The sequence below is a fragment of the Pituophis catenifer genome, unplaced genomic scaffold, assembly GCF_029215685.1.
Source record: "Pituophis catenifer annectens isolate HBS135680 unplaced genomic scaffold, rPitCat1.0.hap2 SCAF_5, whole genome shotgun sequence".
In the NCBI taxonomy this organism is placed as follows: Eukaryota; Metazoa; Chordata; class Lepidosauria; order Squamata; family Colubridae; genus Pituophis; species Pituophis catenifer.
The window spans coordinates 86,023,715-86,036,421 of NW_027256885.1; positions in this window are offsets into that span (position 1 = coordinate 86,023,715).

The following is a 12,707-nucleotide window of genomic DNA, read 5'->3' on the forward strand; positions in this document are numbered from 1 at the left end:
AAGGCTCTCCCCCTGGGGGTCGCCAGCCGACATTGTCTGGCGGACGGCACCCTGAGGAGGCCCACTCTGTGCGAGCGTACTGGCCGGTGGGAGGCTATTGGTGGCAGAAGGCGGTCTCATAAATACCCCGGCCCTAAGCCATGGAGCGCTTTAAAGGTGGTCACCAACACCTTGAAGCGCACCCGGAAGACCACCGGGAGCCAGTGCAGCTCGCGCAGGAGAGGTGTCACATGGGAGCGCCTCGTCGCCCCCATAATCCCCCGCGCGGCCGCGTTCTGGACCAGCTGGAGCCTCCGGGTGCACCCCAGGGGGAGCCCCATGTAGAGAGCATTGCAGTAGTCCAGGCGGGAAGTGACTAGTGCCTGAGTGACTGTGCGTAGAGAGTCCCGATCTAGAAAGGGGCGCAACTGGCGTATCAGGCGAACCTGATAAAAAGCCCCCCTGGCCACGGCCGTCAAATGATCTTCTAGAGACAGCCGTGCGTCCAGGAGGACGCCTAAGTTGCAAGCCCTCTCCGTGGGGGCGAGTAATTCACCCCCAATAGCCAGCGATGGTGTCAGCTGGCTATATCGGGACCCTGGAAGCCACAGCCACTCGGTCTTGGAGGGGTTGAGTCGGAGCCTGTTTCTCCCCATCCAGGCCCGCACGGCCTCCAGGCACTGGGACATCACTTCAAGGGCATCGTTGGGGTGGCCTGGGGTGGAGATGTACAGCTGGGTGTCATCAGCGTACTGATGGAACTCCACCCCGAAGCCACGGATGATCTCACCCAGTGGCTTTACATAAATGTTGAACAGAAGGGGCGAGAGGACCGACCCTTGCAGCACCCCACAAGCAAGGTGCCTCGGGGTCGACCGCTGCCCCCCTGTCAACACAGATTGCGACCGGTCAGAGAGGTAGGAGGAGAACCACTGCAGAACGGTGCCCCCCACCCCCAACCCCGCCAACCGGTGCAACATGATACCATGGTCGATGGTATCAAAAGCCGCTGAGAGGTCTAACAGGACCAGGATAGAGGAGCAACCCCTATCCCGAGCCCTCCAGAGATCATCCACCAACGCGACCAATGCCGTTTCCGTGCTGTGCCCAGGCCGGAAGCCGGACTGGAGCGGGTCTAGATAGACAGTTTCATCCAGGTACCGGGGAAGCTGTTGCGCTACCACACTCTCAACAACCTTCGCAACGAAGCGAAGGTTGGAGACTGGATGATAGTTAGCCAAAACAGCCGGATCCAGAGAGGGCTTCTTGAGGAGGGGCCTCACAACCGCTTCTTTCAAAGCGGCCGGCAGGACCCCCTCGCCCAAAGAAGCGTTAACAATCTTCTGGAGCCAGCCTCGTGTCACCTCCCGGGAAGCCAGTACCAACCAGGAGGGACACGGGTCCAATAAACATGTGGTCGCGTTCAGCCGTCCCAGGACCCTGTCCATGTCCTCGGGAGCCACAGGATCGAACTCCCCCCAGATAACACTCTCAAGACCTGCCTCAGTCATCCCGTCCGGACATACCCAGTCAGAGGCCAGTTTTCTTTAACAGTAATTACACTACTTAACCAATCCTTCAATTAGAAAATGAATTGAAATCAATAACTCTAAAAGTCTATCTTTAGTATAATAGATGTGAAGAGCAATTACTTAGGACAAATAAGCTGTAGTTTTACAATTAATTGGTGGATAATCAATTAATAACTTTACAAGTCTATCTATCTATCTTTGATATAATCTTCGAAATAATAAGTGTGTAGCACAATTAGTTAAAGCTAATAAGCTGTAGTTGTAGTTTTAGTTTTACAATTAAGAGGTAAATAATCAATTAATAATTAACAATTCTCATTTAATATCTATCAAATGCTCAATAATAATAATAACCCGTGGATAATAATAATTATCAGACCAAACACGATAAATAATTTCTCAAAGAGAAAAGAGGATCAAGCTAGTTGTGGAGTAAATCCCAGAGTTAACCACTAGATGGCAATCAAAGAGCAACGTAAATTGACTTTCACATTCAGAAGATTGTTCCAAATTGACAGCTCATGCAAATGGCGTCCTACTTGTAGCTTCCAGGGTGAATGTCCAAAAGAGCTTGAACAAATCAGTATTCTCCTTCACCTGATCTTCAAAGAACCCAATTTTACAAACAGCAGGGAGATTGTTTTATTGAGAATAACAACGTCCAGCTTTCCTCTTTTACGATCTTTTTACGATCTTTTACGATCTTATCCAAAGCAAAGTCACTCTCTCTCTTTCGGTTCGCCTTCACAACCCTTTTGCCACCCTTCTTAATTCTGGCTTAAATACAATGAGCAAAATTGAAATTCGTAGTAGAAATGCCTTTCAAAGTTCCTTTATTTTTATTTTTCTTCTTCCGTTTCAAAACCGAAACAAGTTAAATGTGATTACTGGGATGTCTTGGCTTCCTGCTTAGATGTAGTCACAGCTTTGGGACGTCATTCCAGGCATCTTCTTGATGCGTCGACCCCGGGGAGTTCCTCAGCTGCTTCCAGTAGGTTGCACTAATCTACTTCGGAGCTGGAATGCTCCCCTCACTTTCCGGTCACTTTTCCCACTCGGAGATGGCTTTGATCAGCTGCCAGATGCATCAAATGGATCTATCAGCTTCGGGAAAGAATCCCTTGCTTGCTCTGGCTGCTATGATGTCACTGGAAACCCAAAACATTTAATTTTAATGCCCAATGTAAGCTGTGTAGTACCAGAAGATGAAGAAGTTACATGTAGAGAGATAACTGCCTGGCTAATTTTGGAATGTCTCTCATCCTGGATTTCCACAGGATGCTGGAACAGTTAAGAAAGCCTTTTCAGGTCCCTGATGAAGCTGAATTGTTTCTAGAAAGGTCTTGGGAAATTGCTTTGTCAGTTGGAAGAACTTTCAAAGTTTTTGACTGTTTTTTTTTATTTTTTTTAATTTGATTTATATGCCGCCCTTCTCCGGAGACTCAGGGCGGCTTACAATGCATTAAGCAATAGCCTTCATACTTTTGTATATTTATACAAAGTCAGCTTATTGCCCCCACAAACTGGGTCCTCATTTCACCTACCTTAGAAAGGATGGAAGGCTGAGTCAACCTTGAGCCTTGGAGAGATTCGAACCAGCAGTAATTGCAGGCAGCTGTGTTAATAACAGGGTGTTTAGACCACTGTACTATCAAGGCCCTTGAATAGTTTGTATAGTTTGCAGATGGTCTGGGCTAACCAGCATGACCTTGGATAAGAATTCTGGGATATAGAGACTTCCGGTTTGCTCTCCGTCGCTGCCAGACGGTCCCTTGGGACCGCCAGCCCCGTCACCTGTAAAGAGCCGCCTTTACAGCTGAAAGGCGGCTCGAAAAACTCCATTTCCATAACGAAATGTGAGACAGAGCAGGTGAGGGCAGGTAGAGCTCTCTGCGAAGTCCCCAGAGTTTTTTTTTTACTCTTGGGGACGAAGCAGATGAGGCTCCCTATTTCCCTCGCCGCTGCTCCGGGCTTCGGGAGACCTCTGCCTTTTTGCAGAGCCAGGCGACGAGAACAAGCCTTTTAATGAAAATTAACAGATTATTTAATCAAAGAGGATGAGATCTGGACCTGGGACCCTAAATCGCAAGTATTTTCATTGACTTTATAAATGATATTGAAGAAAGGAAAAAAGAAATTTAAAATGGCGACTGCTGAGGCTTGAGAAGGGAAAGCTGAAAGCGAGAGTCCTTCCGTTTGAATAGTTTAACAAGCTACAAAGTAGCAGAATAAATACTGCTGGTTACAATTGAGAAGAAAAATTTCTACTTTTATGTTTCTTTCTTCCTGGAGATCTGATATTGATTTTGTTTGGAAAGAAGCTTTCTTTTCTTAAAAAAGAGTTTGTCTGTGTGGCAGGATGGCGTTTAAACTAACAAAGCCAGACAAACAAGCAGCGGGGGGGGATTCCCCCATTCACAAACTACGTGAACAAGCTTCAAACCTACAGACTCAGAAAAATGATTTTAACTTAAAAGAATTTGTCTTGGAGGAGATGGCAAGAAGGGATGAGATTGTGAACCAGAATCTTGAAAAATTCAAGCAGGAAATTAAAGAATTGATACAATCAAAGTATGACAATTTGAAACAAAAGATTATAACAGTGGCTGATACTTTTTCAGAAATATTTATAAAGATGGATAATAATATTAAGTTATTAGAGTCTAAAATGGAGGAAGTTGATGACAAGATTTATAATTTGGATAATAAAATACAAAGAATTGAAAATGATTTGACAAATATTCAAGACAATAGCTCAGAAGTAAAATTTAAAATGGAAGTTGATCATAAGACTTGCAATGTAGAAAATATAAAACAACGGATTGAAAAAGAAGTTTTAATGATGCAACACAGGTTCACAGAATTTGCGATCAGAATGAGAGGATTACAGGAAAATAATAGAGATGATTTAAGAAAAATATCTGCTGAAATTCTGGCTGGGATTTTAAAGGTTCATCCTGAGGAGGTATTTTGCAAGATTGATAGAGTCTACAGAGTAAACTCTTGGATTGCAAAGCAAAGGCCTAGAGATGTGGTGATTTATTTTACAGATAAAGAAATAAGAAATAATATTGTGGAAAAATCTTTTAATTCTACTTTACAACTGTATGGAAGAAAGATTTGGATATATAAAGAGCTACCGCCCAAGATGTTAGTAGACAGAAAGAAATTTGGATTCCTGGTGACTGAGCTTAAAAAACAAAATATTTTATTTAGGTGGGATGTTCCAGTTGGTATAATATTGAGATATCAAGGAGAAAGATATCAATTAAATACTGTTGAAAAAGCGGAAGAATTTTATTATAAGATTCTAAAAATGGGTTCAACATCTTCATACATAACACAGGATAAGCAGAAGGAGTTGGAAATAATGGAAAAACATCGAGCTACAGAGGTCTTTGTAGATGAATCGCTTTTGGATCCTTTAGATGTCTCAGTTGGACTACTTATAAATACGAGAGAAGCGGCGTTGGATTCTAATGTGATGACTCATCAAGTCACAGACAAGCATGGAAATCAACCAGTTGATACACAACTTATAGAAAAGAAACCTGAATGGCGATCTAAGCCACAAAAGCAAAACCAACAAGATCAAGTTATAGATCAGTACGAAAATCGAACAGTTGATATACAACTCGTAGAAAGGAAATCAGGATGGAGATCAAACCCACAAAAAGTCAAGAAAAAAAGAAATAGGTCTCACAAAAACAAAAATTTTTAAACTAGGCAACAGCGTTGCCAGTTATCTAAAAGATGATTGAATATATGAAAAGACAGTTGAGGTGAAGTATTGGTTTATATTATCTTGAGGAGAGTGACAGACCTCTGCAGTGCCGTATTTTTGGGATGTGAAAAGGGCCTTAAACTGTTGGATTGGAATTATCTATTTTGGATTCTTTGATAAATGTATTACGTTTATGCTGAGTTACATGGCAAGAGAGCTACGTAGGGGCACGCAGAGGATCTGGTTGTTACCCCATTATGATGGTTGGAATTAATAATCTTGAAGAAAGCCACTACTACAGATACTATATGGAATACAATTATAATGTCACTCGGGTGGTTGTTTTCTTTTTTTTTTTCTTTTATATATACATGAAGATATTTATTATTGATGGGGGCAGATGATAACTGAGGATTCCGAACATACTGTTGGAATTAGGATGTGATGTTACCCTAATATGGGTGATGGAGTTAACAATCCAGTTGAAAGACATTATAGAAGACATTATATGGATTACAAGTTTAAAGTCATTGATTTTATCTATATAAGGGAATATTTTTTTAGTAGGGTGGGCAGAAGAATAAAGATATTAAGAATTGTTATGTATGGTAATTTTGTAGGAAAGTGGGTGGAGACAGGCTAGTTTATTGCTTGTTTAGTTTAAAAAAAGGGATGTTTAAGAGATATACTTATGGGAGTGGAGGAAATGGATAGACTATGAGTTGAATAAATGTTAAATTAGGATTTATTATATAGCTTTATAGTGGAAGGCTGCTTTGAAATGTTATATTATTATATAGTCTTAAAGTGGAAGGTTGTTTTGAAATGTTATATTAATATACATAAAAGGTTTGATTTAAGAGATATATGGAGGAGAAAAAGGACAGATTATTGCTAAATTGGGAGTTATAATAATATTACTATGCTAAACCAGAAGTTATTATACAATGTTATAGTAGAATGTTATTTTGAAATGTATAGTAAAAGGGGGATATAATAATATTATTAGAAAGAAAGGGTCAGTATTTGGGGGATGGAGCAAGGGGATGGTAAAGTATTATATAATCTGTTATGAATTTGGGTTTTACTTTGAAGAAGTCACAGGGGGAGGGGTGGCGAGGGGGGGTTAGGGAGGAGGGGGAGAAAAAAGGGGGAAAATTTGTATTTGAAAAACTTTTTTAATAAAAAAAAAGAATTCTGGGATATTTAAAGAGATACTTGTACTTATCATTCTGTTTGCCTACTGATAAGTCTTCAGGTACTCCTCGACTTAAATCCACAATTGGGACCAGAATTTCCATTGCTAAAGGTGGTTGTTAAATATGTTGTATTCAATTTTACAACCTTTTTTTGCCGTGGTTGTTAATTGAATCACTGCAGTTGTTAAATAAATCATGTGGTTGTTAACCCCATTGTTTGTCAGAAGCCAGATGGGAAAGTCACAAATGGTGATCCCATGACCCTAGTGGCCATAGTACATGTATAGACCAGTCTAACTGGTTGGACACTGTATGGAGCTTGGCACCGAAATAATCTGAGTAGAAAAAGCGGGTTCATATGGATACTCTCTGAAGGGCCCTATTCGTTCTCTCTTTGTTAATAACATAGGCTGTGCCTGCATAAGCAGAGACATCTCCTTGTAGAACATTCCTGAGGGTTGAGGTAATCTGATAACGGAAGATGGGCCCCTCGGCTAGCAGCAAATAGCCAGAGTTAAGTTTTGTTTTTACCTTTAGTATCGCTTTCCTAGAATTCACGTGATTTACTGTAATTGGTAGAATGTGAAACTTATATGGAGAATATATGGATGCTTTTCTATTTCTTGTATGTAATATGAGATGTGTAGCCATAATAACGCCTTCTGATGACGCTGTATTTTGATAACTAATAAAAGAGATGGCAGGCTTTTGTTCTCTGCTCTCTCATCACGAGAAACACCTGTCCTTGTGTTATCTCTAATCTGGACTACTCATGAGAAGCCCGCCAGGATGAATGCAACACCCTAGGATACTGCAACTGTTGTAAATGCATGCCAGTTGCCAAGTGCCCAGATGTGATCATGGGGATGCTGCGATGGTCATAAGTGTAAGGACTAGTTGCAAGTAATTTTTTTAGTGCCATTGTAACTTCGAATTTTTGATAAATGAATGAATGTAAGTCAAAGACCTGTACTTATCTACTCCTCCTTATTATTGAAACTATATATGCTTTTCAGAAAAAAATTAGTTCTTATTCCCAATGAAAATATGCAGTAATCTCAAAGGTTCCTCTCTAACACAAGGTCATTAAAATATAAAATTACCTAGTTGCCTATAAATGATAATGCATATCAATCCATGATTCCATCACCATGCATCTGTATATGGCCTATGTAAAAAGCAAATTATCAGCTATTCTTTTTCATTATCAAAAGACTAAAATTATGCTTTAGGTTTAAAAGCAAAGATACAAACACAGAATCACTCTTAAACAAGTATGAATGTATTGATCATCAATTTCCTCATCTTTAATGCTGTCTCAAAAATCTCTCCTTCATAACAAAACGCAGTGTGTGTTACAGCAAGATAGAAATACAGTTCTTAATGCAAGACAAACAGAAGATTACGAACAGAAATCCATTATCTAAGTCAGGGGTGTCAAACTCAATTTCATTGAGGGCCGCATCAGGGCTGTGGTTGACCTCGGGGGGCTGGGCAGCTGTGGGCAACTGGGTGGGTGTGGCCAACTTGATGCCACTCACTGGGCATGGTCAACTGGGTGGACGTGGCCAGCTTGACGCTACTCCTCAAACTGCTGGGATGTTTCCTCTTTGCACTAGGTAGACCAGGCTGAAGCCACACTGGCTGTTTCCTCTGTGCATTGGGTAGACCGGGCCGAAGCGACACGGGCCCAATGTTTCCTCTTCGTACTGGGTAGACTGGGCCAAAGCGATGTGGGTAGACTGGGCCAAAGTGATGTGGGCCCACATGCGTACACAACCCCCCCACACTCCCCCCGCTTTTGGCATGGGATGGTATGGTGGGCCCAGTAGGCCTGTTTTTCGCCCTCCCTAGTCTCCAGAGGCTTTCTTGGAGCCTGGGGAGGGTGAAAACGGCCCGTTTCCAAAAAACGGGCTTTCCGGGCCCACTGGAAGTCAGGAAACGGGCAGTTTCCGGCCTCCGGGGGGGGGGGGGGCGGGGTGAAGGCTGTTTTCACCAGTGGTGAAATCTAAAATTTGCTACTACTGGTTCTGTGGGCGTGGCTTGGTGGTGGTGAGGGTAATGTGACTGGGTGGGCATGGGCAATTTTTTTTCCTTTTAAAACCATTTTTTCTACAACCTCTTCGGTGAAGAAGTTGTAAAAAAATGCTTTCAAAAGGCTCTGACGATCCCAGCTGAGTTGCCTGATTGGCAGAGGCTTTTTTTCTTTTAAAAGCCTCTGCTGATTAGGCAACTCAGCTTGGATTGTCAGAGGCATTTAAAAGAAAAAAAAAGCCTCTGCAGATCAGGCAACTCAGCTGGGATCATCAGCTGACGATCCCTTTGATGATCCCAGCTGAGCTGCGCGATCATCAGAGGCTTTTTTTTACTTTTAAAAGCATGTTTTCGGCCAAAGAGGTTGTAGAAAAAATGCTTTTAAAAATTAAAAGAAAAAGCCTCTGATGATTGTGCGGCTCAGCTGGGCATGGGGGGTGGGCAGGGATTTTTGCTACCAGTTCTCTGAACCACCCGCGTCGATCGCTACCGGATCGGGCCATCCGGTCCGAACCGGGAGCATTTCACCCCTGGTTTTCACCCTCCCCAGGCTCCTAGAAAGCCTCTGGAGCCTGGGGAGAGCAAAAAATGGGTCTTCCCTACCTCCCCGGAGGCCCTTCGGAGGCCAAAAACAGCCTGTTTCCCAACTTCCGGTGGGCCTGGAAGGCCGAAAAATTAGTTGGCCGGCGCACGCATGCACGCTGGAGCTGAGCTAGGGCAATGCTCACGTGCCCACCGATATGGCTCTGTGTGCCACCTATGGCACGTGTGCCATAGGTTCGCCATCATGGGTATAGAGAGATGGCTAGACCTCAGCTAGATATGAATTTAAGCAATCATGTTGTCCTTGTTTTTCTTTTCCCAAACTGTCTTTCTATAGACACCCCATTACATTTCAGTTAAGGAAGCTCATTTTTTTCCAGGATGGAGAAGAAGGCAACTGGGGGCCTTTTGAATAAACCAACGGAGGGATGTCCATGGGGAGAAATAAATAAGATCAAAATGGCCATGCCATGATCAAAACTTTGCCCTGTTTTTATATGTACTGTGATAGGTGTATCATGGATGGGGCTTCAATCACATGGTTGAGGTCACCATCTTTCTTTTTTTAATGCACTCCTGAACCAATGGCAGGAAGAAAAGAGGTAAGCAGCTGTCTTATACCAACAGTCTATTTTCAATGAAAAGTCGCCAAAGAAGATTGTGATTTTAGTGCTTTGGGGATGTTTTCCATTTAAAATCTGAGGGAAAACTCATGAAACATTTGACAGAAGGAGGCTGGATCACACATCATTATGTTTCTGTCCCCACAGGTCGCTGTGGTTATCATCCAAAGCTTCTCCGGGAGCAAGCAGGAATGGTGCCTAATTCAGGTGGATACAGTATCACTGAAAAATATTTTCCAGTGAAAATGCTGTGAAATAAAGTTTGTGCATAGCAGGGGAGAAGGAGATATTCAGGAAAATACATAATTAGCCAAAAGAAAACAAAAAATTCAAAGGGAAATATTCAAATGTTAAGAACTTGAAATTAGTATTGTGAAAACAGATTGAAGAATATCTGCTCCAAGCACATGGACAGCCTCCTAGCCAATCAGCTAGCCTTTAAGACACCATATTGTTCTGAAGGCATCCTGTTCTAATGTTATATATTCATGCACAATAGCTTTGCAGAAGTGAGATACTTCTAGGCTTTGAACATGCATTTTGCCCTCCATTTATGGAAACATTTCCCCCATCTTTTCTCACTGCTTCTTCCAATCTTTCTTCTTTATGCACATACACCTATGCACACACACACAAGCTCACACCCTCCTTCATCTAATAGGTGTAGATGGAAGAGCTGCCTACCATTTCTTGCCTAGTAGCACTAGGAATGATCCACCTGGAAGTGTTCTGCTCATCTGACAAAGATTTTGGAGTTAACAGATCTGTGACAATGCCTTTTTATTATTGTTGTAATGTAAAAAGTCATTGTGAGCTCATTTCTCTACAATCACTATCTCCTGTAAGATAACCTCTATGCAGTATTGTTAGAAACCCAACAGAAGTTATTAGTCTGAATAGACTGATTTGAGCAGCCACTGCATATGCCAGCATACCCTTTAATTCACCCCTTATTGTAATCTCAACTTTTCTGGACAGGAAGACAAAAGGTAAAGTGGAGAATAACCCCATTCCTGATTTTAGAATTTGGTAGTTGAAGAGAGTGCTAAAAATAGTAACATCCATCTATGACAGGGGTGTCAAACTCAATTTCATTGAGGGCCACATCAGGGTTGTGTTTGACCTCGGGGGTGGGGGTGGGGGGGGGCAGGGCCAGCTCAACATCATTCATGTCAGGGGCACCTGTGGTGGCCTGGGCAGGGCTGGGGGATCCATTGTCTCCAACCGAGGAAGGCGAGACGAGGGAGAGAGCCAAACCCCTGTCCTCCAGAGAAGCCTTGCTGTCTGCTGGTGGCCAAGTGTTAAGGCAGGACTTTCCTTCCTTCCTTCCTTCCTTCCTTCCTTCCTTCCTTCCTTCCTTCCTTCCTTCCTTCCTTCCTTCCTTCCTCATTCTCCTTTCTTCTTCCTTCCACTCTTTCCTACTTTTTCCTTCCTTGCTCTCTTCCCAGCTTTCCTACCTTTTCTTTGTCTTTCCTCTTTCCCTTTCTCCTTTCCTGTCCCTTCTTGGATGCTCAAATGCAAAAGGGGAAACATTTCTCCTTTGTTTTTCTTTTTTTCTTTTAGTTTGTTTTGCTAGCCCTCTGCCAGAAAAACCGGAGCCTGGGGGGGGCTGCGTGGGGCACCCCAGGCCCCATTTTTGGCCTGGACGGCCTCCTGCAGCCCTCTGCCAGTGAAAATGGAGCCCGGGGCTCTGTTTTCACTGGCAGAGGGCTTCAGGAGGCCGTCCAGGCCGAAAATGGGGCTGGCAGAGGGCTTCAGGAAGCCGTCCAGGCTGAAAACAGGCCCTGCGAGGGCCGTGTGTGGCCCTCCCAAGCTCCATTTTCGCTGGCAGAGGCACTGCAGGGCGGTCCTTCACCGTTTCCACAGCTGCCCCATGGGCCAGAATTAAGCACCCCACGGGCCTTGAGTTTGACATCCCTGATCTATGGAATCACAAACTTACTGGTTTCACCAACACCTCCCAGCCATCTATATGGTTATGTCTACACTTCTTCTGTCTGGTTTACTGGTATGATCATGCATATGGCTAATTTTAGTCCTTTGTTAAATGATGCCCAAGAGAAAGAGACACCAAGGATTCTCAGATGCCGTTCAATACATATATGTTATACGGTTCTCCTTTTTCATCTATAAAAAATCCCAACCCTAATGAAAATAACAAATGTGATCAAAATGGCAGCTATTGATGAATATGCATGCCAGCATTTTTGGAATTTTTTTTACTTTCCTCAGACTGCCACTGTTTAGTTTAGTTTAGTTTAGTTTATTTGATTTGTATACCGCCCTACTCCCGAAGGACTCAGGGCGGTGAACAGCCAAACAATAAAATACATAGATACAAAAAATTTAAAAACCAGATAAAATTGAATTAAATCATTTTGGCCCAGACAGATTAAAACACCCCAATAATTTAAAAACAGATTAAAATTTACATATTAAAAAGAGGGAAAAGATTAGGCCAAGCCCGCCTGGTGGAATAAAAAGGTCTTCACAGCGCGGCGGAAGGTGCGCAGATCCGGGATCCTCTGTATCTCCAGGGGGAGCTCATTCCAGACAGTAGGTGCCCCCACAGAGAAGGCTCTCCCCCTAGGGGCCGCCAGTCGACATTGTTTGGCTGACGGCACCCGGAGGAGTCCCTCTCTATGAGAGCGTACTGGCTGGTGGGAGGCTATTGGTGGTAGTAGGTGGTCCCGTAGATAACCAGGTCCTAAGCCATGGAGCGCTCTAAAGGTGGTAACTGGAAGTAGTTGGAAGAATGTAGCTTGATCCAAAGCCAAAGAGAAGAAAAGCCACCCAGGAAGGGCTGTTAGAGGTTCATCCACTGTACATAACTTTCAAAGAAGTTTATTAGATTTTTATCCTGCCTTTATTCTTTGCTGAACTCAAAGTAACGTACATATGTAATGCTTACATCTCTGTTTTCGCTAAAATCAGAAGCCTGTGAGGTGAGGTGGGCTGAGAAAGACCAAGTCACCCAGCAAACCTTTCTACCTAAGAGAGGACTAGAACTCCTTGCCTCCCAGTTTCTATCCCAGCATCTTAGCTACTACCCCAGACTGGTTCACAGTTGTCC